The following is an 11,347-nucleotide window of genomic DNA, read 5'->3' as shown; positions in this document are numbered from 1 at the left end:
TAAAATAGATAAAACCTTAGCTAATCCAACAAAAAGAAAAAGGGAGAGGACACAAATTAATACAATTAGAAATCAAGGAATGTCATCACAACTTACTCCAATGAAATTCAGAACAGAATCAGAAACTGCTGGGAGAGTGGCACTCAGAAAAGCTGAATGGCCCAGAAGAAACAGAAGACTGCTTCTAATGTAAGCTTTATTTTTAATGGCGGTAGGTATTTTTAATGGCCGTAGGTATCATGGCGGCAGTAGGGACTTGGGCGCGGCGCTGTGGTGATTAAGCTGCGAGCCTGGTGGGTGTGCGCCTAGCCACGTCCCCCCCCACACACACACACACTCCATCCCCCGGGCTCTTCACCCTGATGCTGCACCGATGCTGAGCCCACCCGGGTCGGGACAATGGTGAAGTATTTCCTGGGCCAGAGCGTGCTCCGAAGTTCCTCGGACCAAGTGTTCGCTGCCTTCTGGCAACTGTACCCGAATCCTTATAGCAAACATGTCTTAACCGAAGACATAGTGCACCGGGAGGTGACTCCTGACCAGAAGCTTCTGTCCTGAAGACTCCTGACCAAGACCAACAGGATGCCACGTTGGGCAGAGCGACTGTTTCCCGCCAGCGTTGCTCACTCGGTGTACATCCTGGAGGACTCGATTGTGGACCCACAGAATCAGACCATGACCACCTTCACCTGGAACATCAACCACAGCCGGCTGATGGTGGTGGAGGAATGATTTGTTTGCTGCGTGAACTCTGACAATAGCAGCCGGACCGATCAGGAAGCCTGGGTCTCCTCCAGCTTATTTGGCATTCTCCAGAGCTGTCCAGGAATTTGATCTTGCCCGGTTCAAAAGCAATGTGACCAAGACAATGAAGGGCTTTGAATACATCCTGGCCAAGCTACAAGGTGAGGCACCTTCTAAAACACTTGTTGAGACAGCCAAAGAGGCCAAAGAGAAAGCAAAGGAGACAGCACTGGCAGCTACAGAGAAGGCCAAGGACCTGGCCAACAAGGCGGCCACCAAGCAGCAGCAGCAGCAGCAGCAGCAGCAGCAGCAGCAGCAGCAGCAGCAGCAGCAGCAGCAGCTCGTATAGCCTACTTCCTCTCCCTTCTCCCCCGTGTACTTGATTATTAAAGGTCAACCTGCAGCCCTCTCTGCTGTCTGGGGTGGTGGGTCAGGGCACTGTCCTGGTCAGCATCTGCACCACACCCAGCTCTGTCAACTGAACAGAGGGGTCATGGCAGTCCCCAGGTGATAGACTGTACGCTCCATGAGGGCAGGGCTCCTTGTTTTATTCTCTGCTGCGTCCCAAGTACCCTGAACAATATTTAGCACATAACAGACACTCAATAAACACATGATTTGATTTTTAAAAAAGAAAAAAGAAAAAAATCAAGCCTTTACATTCATCAAATACAAATCAGCGCCGAGCATCAGTTACAGTAGTGGTCATGTCACGTCACAGAATCCACACCACAATGTGACTCTTTGGTGATTTGAGTGTAGTATCCAATGGCTGAGGCTGGTCGCCGTGAAGAGAAAGTATCTCCTCTGTGCATGGCTGTCTCGATTCCAGTCCTTCCTTCTCACTGCCAGGCCATTCAAACACTGGAAAAGCTGGCATATGAAGCAATTGCACAGTCTTTGTGCCAGTCTTTGGAAATCTTTATGTAGCCCCCCCACACCCATACCCCTGATGAAAGTGTGGAGCTCAACGACTGCACTACCGGGACCCCATGAAGGAAGCTCGCAGAGGTCAATCAATGCAATTGCAAGAGGATTTTATTGGTCCAACACATTGGGGCCGTTTACTCACGAAGAAGAAGAGGCCACAAGCTTGTACACAGTTTGAGCAGGGCAGTTTTTTAGCGATAAACTGGTCGGTTGATGTTGGTGGATTTGTCTTATAACCCGTGGTTTTTCTTGGAACCTTGTGTCCACACCCTTTTTAGGAAGGGAGGGGTCCTGTGTTTTTTCTTGGGAGCGTGTGGCCTCACCCTTCTGGGAAGGAAAGGGATCAGGATAATTTTCCATTAACGTGGACTTTACCTGACATGGACTTTACAAAAGGAATCACGTCTTCTATTTAGTTGAAGAAACACAGCATGGGAGCCCTACAGCAATGACTGACCATTTGAACTCTGAGTCAAAGACTAATGAAACATAAAAGACAAGGAAAGGCAGAGGCTTCAGTCCTGAGCAACAAGTTACTTCAGACAGGACTGAAAAGCTCCCAGCAGAAAAGTGACAAGATGTCTTTCCACCCACAGGTGGTTCAGAATTAGAAAATTTGTCAGATTTTTAGAAAAGCACAAATATGTCATTAACACCCCCAGGAACCAATGATGGAATTTGAACATTGTGACCACAGGTGAGGAATTGATTGTTTCAGCCATAGAGAGACCTCAGAGGGTAAAGCACAGACCATGCATGCATAAATTGCAGTTCGAGTCCAAGATCCCACTCAAACTTCTGTTGGAAGCTAGGGACATAGAGCCTAAAAAGCACTAAGACCGTTGCTCCATCCCCAGCATGCCTGCCTCTCAACTCACACTCTCCTGTAACTTAAGCTGCAATAGATCTGATTTCCTTTTCAGTCCAAATAGTACTCTCACAGATACCCACATTTGTACAACAATAAAAATAGCAATTTTAAAGCCATGTTTGCACTGTAGTCCTGTTATTATGATGATGATGATGATTATTTTAATTTTTTAAATTTAAATATATTTTTATCACATTATTCCCCGTCCCCCAGTCCTTTCAGATTCTGTCCTGCTCTGTACCTACCCGACTTTAAGTTCTTTCTCAAAACACAATAACCTAATACAACAAAACAAACCCAAAACCAATAAATAAATAAATAAATAAATAAATAAAACACACAAAAATACTTGTGGAGAGGCGAGAGAGAGGGGAAGAGAGACATAGAAAACAAAACTGGAACCAACCCCTAAAAATGTGGAGTTCATTTTATGTTGGGCAACATAAGGCCTACCCTGGAGTGACATACACCCAGGTTCACTCTATTGGAGAAAACTAATTTTTCCCTCTCCCAGCAGCTATAAATGACAATTCATTTGTTAACCTTTAGCCTAGTGGTTAGGTTTTCATTCATTCATTCAGTTTTCAAAATATAAAAAAAAAACATAATATAATGAGATAAGACAAAAACTATCACATCAAAGTTAAACAAGACAAACCAACAGAAGGAAAAGAGACCAAAAAGGAGGCACAGGATCAGAGACACAGTCATTCACACACTGGCAAATCCCATAAAAACACTAAACTGGAAGCTAATATAAGCTTAGAGGTCCTGGTCTGGACACTTGCAGGCCTGTGCACACTGATACAGTCACTGTGAATTCATATGTTGATGTAGAGGGCTTTGTTTCCTTGGTGACCTCCATTCCCTCTGGCTTTTACCTTTCTACCTATATCTCTTTCTACCTCCTCTTTTGCAGGATTTCCTGAGCCCTGGGGGGACGGATGTGATGGAGACATCCCATTTAGGCCTCAGGGTTCCAAAGTCTCTCACTCTCTACTTAGTGTCTAGCTATGGGTCTCTGTTTGTTCCCATCTGCTGCAAGAGGAGGCTTCTCTGATGATGGCTGAACAAGGCACTAATCTACAAGTATGAGAATGTCATTAGGAGTTATTTATCACTGCCCCCTTTTCCCCTTCTTTTCTCCCAGTAATATTTGCTTTAACCCTAGGTCTCTCAGCTATCTAATCTAAGGTTCTTGATCATCCCATTGGTGTTCTATCTCTTGGAGTAGGCCTTAAGTCAAAAGTTATTATTGGTTGATTACTCCCACGAGCTTTCTGCCACCATTGCCCTAGCATATCTTGCAAGCAGCACACCATTGTAGATAAAAGGTTTGTGGCTGGCTTGGTGTTTGTTTCTCTTTTGATAGAGTACTGAACATATTCCTGTACCAAAAAAGTGCTAGAATGTGGGGGTGAAGGCTCTATGCAGGCACCAGCTCAACTTCTCCATCTTTAATGGTTTTGTAGGTGTTATCTTCAGAAATAGATCCTTGCTATCAGTTGGTGGAAAGCAACCTATTATAGTCTTGGCAACAGCCTGGGTTGTTTGGGTTCCCATGGGGCTCCTTCAGCCAACAACTCAATTAGATATACCCCAATCCTGGTATTTAAAATTTCATTTGGTGACAAGAGATAGTCAGTTACCCCATTATTTGGTGATTTTATCTTAATTGTCTTCATATATATGTCTACATTTTAGGAAGCTTCTACTGTATTATGTTTTCATACTACCCTTCAAATGACCCTTAATTTTAGCTGTCTCTCCTTGTATTCCCTCTCATGGTTCCCTCTTCTCTCTCTCTCTCTCTCTCTCTCTCTCTCTCTCTCTCTCTCTCTCTCTTGGTTTTTCAAGACAGGGTTTCTCTGTGTAGCCCTGGCTGTCCTGGAACTCACTCTGTAGACCAGGCTGGCCTTGAACTCAGAAATCCACCTGCCTCTGCCTCCCAAGTGCTGGGATTGAAGGTGTGTGCCACCATTGCCCAGCCTTCCTCTCCCCTTCTCTTGATCCTCCCATTCTAGTCCCTTCATCCATCCCATAACTATTCTAAGAAATAGAACAATTTTTAAAATTGCTTTATTAAAATTAAGCCCTGAAGATATAAATAACTTAAACAGACCCATTACAAGCAGTGAGAGTGAAGCTGGGAGAAAATCTTTACCACCTACACTCCAGACAGGAGGCTAATATCCAGAATTTACAAAGAATTAAAGATATAAGTACCAAGGAAATAAAACTGCCAATCAACAAATGGGCTATTAAAGTGGATAGAAAGTTTTCAAAAAATATATAAATGACCAGTAACTATTTTAAAACATGTTCAATATCTATAGTCATTGTGTATTTCTATTTTGATCAACCTTCAAGAATGGCATATATAGCTTGATCATACTAGCCCTTTTTGTCCTGAGAATACTGTTATTCCTGCCCATTGTATTAAACCTTGTCTTTAACAACATCAACATGTTGGCAGCCAAAATACATGGCTCGAAACTGAGAAGGGACCCCCCCAGACAGAGTTATTAATTTAACAGGCTGGCAAGCCAAGGATGAGTAAGATTCTGCACAGAGCCTTACCAATCCAAGATATAAGTGCATTGCTTTTGATAATGCATATTCCATGATGGGTAAGAAAGGCATTGTCAGAATGACCTAAGACAGGCTCAGTCTTGTTTATGAAATTAAGAAGAGGGAGAAGCGGAGAGCTTTGGGGGCTGCTTGATAGGAATCTGACATGGGCCAAGGACAAGGAAATGGGCTGCTTGGCAGGAATCTGACATTGGGCTAGAACAAAGAAGTAGTTTCCATCAAGAATCTAAATATTAGGCTAAAACAAAAGAAGTCATTTCAGGCAGGAATCTAAATTTTAGGCTAGAACAAGGAAGTAGGCGTCAGACATAAAAATGACTTTGGGCAAGGACAGAGAAGTTGGCTCAGTTGGTCATCCTGATAAGCCCTTAGAAACAATGATCCCTTAGAAACAATGATCATGGGAGTGATCACAGGACTTTGTTTATTGCCTTGCTTGTTCTTTGAGTACTTGTGTTTATTGTCTTGCTTATTCCTTGACTATTTGCATCTATTGTATTCCTAGTTCCTCAACCTAGAACTGACCTTAATGCATGCATGTATTTAAAATGGTATAAAAGCAAAAAGGAGGAGGGGGATGGGATAGGGGAGTTCTGGAGGGAATGGGGAATGAGGATGACATCTGAAATGTCAATAAATAAAATATCCAATAAAAAAGAAAAAATGGCATGATGAAATTTGAAGACAAATGGATAGATCTAGAAAAACAAATTGTCCAAAGTGACATAACCCAGACCCAGAAAGACAAACATGGTATGTACTCACTTGTAAGTAAATATGAGGTGTAAAGTAAAGGATAATAATGCTACAGGATAAGTAACAAGGAGAGCTCAAGGGAGGACACAAAGATCTCCTTGGGAAGGGGAAATTGAATAGATTCCATGGATGAATTGGGGTGGTTGGGATGGGAACAGGAGGGATCAGGTGTTGTGGGGTTGGAGGAAGACAGCACTGGACATGGAGACTAGAATTGGGGAGCATTTCTGGGGGCAAGGTAGAAGCTTAGTGCAATGGAAGCTCCCTAGAATCTGTGAGGGTGACCCCAGTGAAGACTCCTAGTAATGGGGGCTATGGAGCCAAACCTGCCATCTTCTGTAACCAACCAATGTAGAGGGAACACCAATCCAGCCACAAAACCTGTGACCTACAATTTGTCCTACCTGTAAGATGCTCTGGGGTAAATGTGGCACAGAAAGTATGGGATTGGCCAACTAAAGGCTGCTCCAACTTGAGTCTCACGCCACAAGAGGGAGCCCATGCTTAACACTACCTGAAGGGCCAGGAACCAGATTGCCCAGAAACCTAGGATAGAACCAAACAAGAAGGGGGAGGAGGGTAGTCAATGAAATGATTCTTGACCATATTCTGCTATACTCATACACAAGAGCCTCCCATAATCGTCATTTGAGGGGTTTCATCCAGCAACTGATAAGAGCAGATGCAGAGACCCACAGGCAAACATTAGGCAGAGCTCAGTAAGTCCTGTGGAACAGGGGAAGGAAGGATTGTAGGAGCCAGAAGGGTCAAAGACACTACAAGGAACCCCACAGAATCAACTAAGCACGGTTCATAAGGGCTCACAGATACTGAACCAACCATTAGGGAACCTGTATAGGTCTGACCTAGGTCCTCTGCATATATGTTATGTTTGTATAGCTTGGAGTTCTTGTGGGATCTCTAACAGTGGGAGTTGGGGCTATCTGTGACTATTTTGTCTGCTTTGTGGATCCTTTTCCTCCTTTTGGATTGACTTGTGTAGCCTTGATATGAAGGTATATGCCTAGTCTCATTTTAACTTGTTATGCCATGATTGGTTGATATCTCTGGGAATACTGCCCCTTTTGAAAGGAAACAGGGGAGGAGTGGATCCAGAGGAGAGGGGAAGTTGATGAGATGGAGGGGAAACTGTGGTCAGGATATAATAATATATGAAAGAAGATATGAAAAGATAAAACTTTGTTATAACAAATAGAGTCACAGAAGACAGTGGTCCACATTGCTCATGTATGGCTTTCCTTCATCAATGCTTTTCTGAGGAATCATATCTTATTTTTTATTTTATTTTGTATTTATATATATTTTATATTTTATATTTTATTTGTTTTAATTCTATTTTCACCCTACAGGTCCTTTGTGTGTGTATTATGGTTTTCCTTTAAGAGTTTTTATGGAATTTTGAGTGTGTGGGATGAGTGGTCTCTGTGTCTGTATCTGTTTCTTGTGTGGACTCTTTTCCTTATGTTTGTTTGTTTTGAACTATTCTGGTGTGTTGGGTTTTTTGTTTTATGTTATTATATTTTATTTTGTTTTATTGTGATCCTTATTAGAAACCTGTTTGCTTTCTAATGAGAGACAGACGAGGGGATGGATCCAGGTGGGAGAGGAGGTAAGAAGGAGCTTAATGGAGTAGAGGAAAGGAAACCTGTTATATGAGGGAAAAGTTTATTTTCAATAAAAAGGATGTATCATTGGCTTCCACTGCATGGTTTAGTTACTTTACCTTGACTTCACACCATAGTCCATCCTCCTCATGATCCAATCTACTGCCGAAGCCTTCTGCTAAGCTTTTTATTTGACTCACTGGCAGTTTCATGTCCAGTATCATTTGTTTGGCTTTCTTCAGTATTTCTTTCTTTCTTGAATTTACTTTCATGTCCCAAGTTGTCTTTCTTACTGCATTTGGGTGTTTTTATTTCCTTGCATTTTATTCAGATTATTTGTAGACTCTTTGAATCCATGAAGGTGCTTATTTACAACCTCTTTGAATGAACTGAACATGCTGATAACCATTCTTTCAGGTTGTTTGTCTAGAATTCTATCCAAGTCACTGTCATTGCCAGTCATTACTATGAGACTGGTCATTTTAAGGAAGGGGTATTTTGTCTTACCCTTTCATGTCACTTGTGGTTTTGCACTACAACTTACTCATTTAGAATAGGTTTGTTGTAAGTATTTCTGTGATTCACAGATGGGAAATCTGGGCTTATTCTAGCTCAGCTAGGAGGATATAGCACCTGGTCTCATGAGACAGGCTTTATGAACTCTAGCAAGAAAAGTTCCCCCACTAGGAGTTTCACACATTCTCCGATCTCAGAGTACATACAGTGTGGTGAGAATGAGTGTTTGGGCTGGGGAGTCCTAAGTCATCTAACTTGATGTACCAGAGTACATGTGGAGTGTACAGCCTGCATACCAGGGGTTGGTTTGTTACACAGCCTTTGGCTTCCCCAATCATGGAGGGCCCCACATCCTTTAAGCTAGCCAGTCAGGATGCACTGGTTTTTCTGACTTATGTACCAGGTTTTGATAGTGTAGAATTCTTTAGCCTCATGAGCTACAGTGGAGTGTGAGGGCGTGAGTATGCACGGGGAATGCAGTGAAATCCAGATCCACTGGCTTCACACCCATGGCTGCACACAGCATATCAGGAATATGTTCTTGTCTTAGAGATCATGAGTCCTTTGGCTTAACTAACAGTTGTGCACATGAGAAGGGAAAAGTGTGTGCCAAGGGGAGGTAGTCATGCTCTTGGTTTCATCAGCTAGGAAGCACCATAGGTGGTGGAAGTGGGCACCAGAGGCCAAGGCCCTGAGGCCACTAATATCCCCAGCCAAAGTCTAGACCTGGTTGGTGGCAGTATGTGATGGAAGGAGGCTTTCTGAGTATTCTAACCTCTCCTAATAGGGTTTACATGGGCTGAACGAAGTATACACCAGGGGTGAGGGTCCAGAGACTACTAGCCTCTCCAGTCAGGGTGTACCAGGATGACAAAACTATGCTCTGTAAACAGGACTTTGGAGTCATCCAACCTTTCCATTTTAAATGCACATGACACAGAAGCGTGTTCTCATTTTTAATTTCTAATAAAAAAATTATAAAACCCACACAAACCACTTGTGATTGGTTTCTTCTCCCTCCCAAGTGGGGCTGAAGCATCCTTGCTTGGGCCCTTTTTGACTTCTGTGGACTGTATCTTGGGTATTCTATACATTTTTTCTGCTAATATCCACTTAGTGAGTACATACCATGCATGTTCTTTTGGGTCTGAGTTACCTCATTCAGGATGATATTTCCTAGTTCTATCCATTTGCCTGCAAAACTCAGGAGGGGCCTGGGAGGGAAAGGGAAGGGGGGTACGGGGGAACACCTGGTATTGGGTGAGGTAAAAGGACTGAAGCCCTGAGGGCCAGCAGAAAGCACAGAAACAGGCAACCTCGGGAGGTAGGAAGTTGGGGGGACCTTCCAGAATGCAACAAAGACCTGGGAGGTGAGAGACCCTCAGGACTCAAAGGGAGGGACCTTAGATGAAATGAGGGAACTTGTAGAGTCCACCTCCAGCAGGCAGACAGGGCATCAAGTGAAGGAGGGGGTTGCCATCCCACAGTCAAAACTCTAACCCATGATTGTTTCTGTCTGAAAGAACTGCAGAGTTGGAGATGGAGAGGAGCCCGAGGAAAAGAAGGTCCGGTGACAGGCCCAAAGTGGGATCCAGCTCAAGGGGAGGTCCCAAGGCCTGACACTATTACTGAGACTATGGAGTGCTCACAAAGAGGGACCTATCATGACTGCCCTCCAGAAGACCCAACAAGCAGCTGAAAGAGTCAGATGAAGATATTTGCACCCAGCCAATGGAGAGAAGCTGCTGACCCCTGTGGTTGAATTAGGGAAAAGCTGGAAGAAGCTGAGGAAGGCAACCCTGTAGGAGGACTAGTAGTCTCAACTAACCTGGACCTCTGAGATCTCTCAGACACTGGACCACTAACCTGGCAGCATACACTAGCTGATATGAGGTCCCTAACACATACACAGCAGAGTACTGTTAGGTCTGGGTTCAATCAGAGAAGATGCGCCTAACCCTCAAGAGACTCCAGGAAGTTTAGAGGTCTGGTGGGTTGAGGGGTGGGGGGTAGGGACATCCTCATGGAGACAGGGAGTGGGGAGGAGGTATGGGATATGGAACAGTTAGTTGTAGGATAGACGGGAGGAGGAGATAAAATTTGGGGTAAATAAATAAATAAATAAAATATTTTTTAAAAAACATAAACCAAAGACTTTGGGGGCACCTCAATAGTTTTTAAATCACCAGAAGTCAGAAAACTTTAGACATGGCTTGAAGACTCTTGGGATCTTAGATATCACTACCATGTTCCCTGAAACAGCAAACTACAAAAAGCTCTGTAGTTGTCTTTGTTGTGTTGATTTGTCTGCCTAATAATAATAATAATAATAATAATAATAATAATAATAATGTTATATTTAATTTACATATATTCTCAAACATTACAATTACTTCATTTTTATCTTCTCTGCCATATTTATGGAAGAACAAGCAGAAATCTACAACTTTGTTTTGTAACATATTTTAAGAGTCTTTTGTTTATTTGGGTCAACACTGCTAGTTGATTGTTAGATGGGCATGTTTTAGAATTAGGAGCTTTATTTTCAATGTAGTGGTTTAAGGACTTTGTTGTCTGAGTGCTGTTTCATACTAATTTATCTTCTTTGTGCAACGTACTTGCTGTAACTTAGCTTTAAATTCCAAATTTATTTCTTCTTGATGTAGAATAATATGACTGTGTATTCTATAGGTCTAAATATAACCCTGGTGTTTCTACCAGATAGAGTCAGATGATCGCATCTGTTCTGCTGTAGATATGTCACTGATATTGTACTCCCTCTTACTTTGTAATATTTTATTTTCTATTTTGAATGTTTGGATTTCTCAATTTATTATTTTCTTTTACAATGCAAAAAAATCAGTAGAAAGCTTCACGACCACAGGTAGGCAAGCAATCCACTGGTTAGCCACAACTTTAGCCCTTGAGATTCTTTGGAAATGCCAATAATATTATATGTCCTATTAGCAATGATACTTGCTTGAACAAGTAACTGCTCCTGACATTATGACTTTCTTCTTAGGACTTTCCTTTCTCAGAGGAAGCTTTGCTGCCAATGTGTGTTCTGGGTTAAAGACTTTAACGTTTGCTCTTCTTCCCCAGCTGTATGCCAAAGTGTGAATTCTGTCTGCCTCTTTCCCTGTTCCTAAACTCTTATTATAGAAAGTTGAATGATGTCTTCCCCAAATTATGCATTCTAGTCCCCAGAATTTGTCATGCTATGTGGAACTTTTAAAAATGATCAAGGATTTTGAGATAAGAATATTGTGGATATTGGGTCAGGCTCAGCATAACTGCAAAATGTAAGTAGAAG

At 42.6% G+C, this 11,347-nt stretch overlaps 1 pseudogene; it reads left to right on the top strand.

The window, feature by feature from the left end:
- The first annotated feature begins 399 nt into the window (after nt 1-399).
- Nucleotides 400-1,230, top strand: LOC117694953 (PRELI domain-containing protein 1, mitochondrial pseudogene; annotated as a pseudogene).
- The last annotated feature ends 10,117 nt before the right edge of the window (nt 1,231-11,347 follow it).

This window comes from Arvicanthis niloticus, chromosome X (assembly GCF_011762505.2).
Source record: "Arvicanthis niloticus isolate mArvNil1 chromosome X, mArvNil1.pat.X, whole genome shotgun sequence".
Classification (NCBI taxonomy): domain Eukaryota; kingdom Metazoa; phylum Chordata; class Mammalia; order Rodentia; family Muridae; genus Arvicanthis; species Arvicanthis niloticus.
The sequence above is the reverse complement of the archived record's forward strand: the minus strand, read 5'-3'. Positions and strand labels throughout refer to the sequence as shown.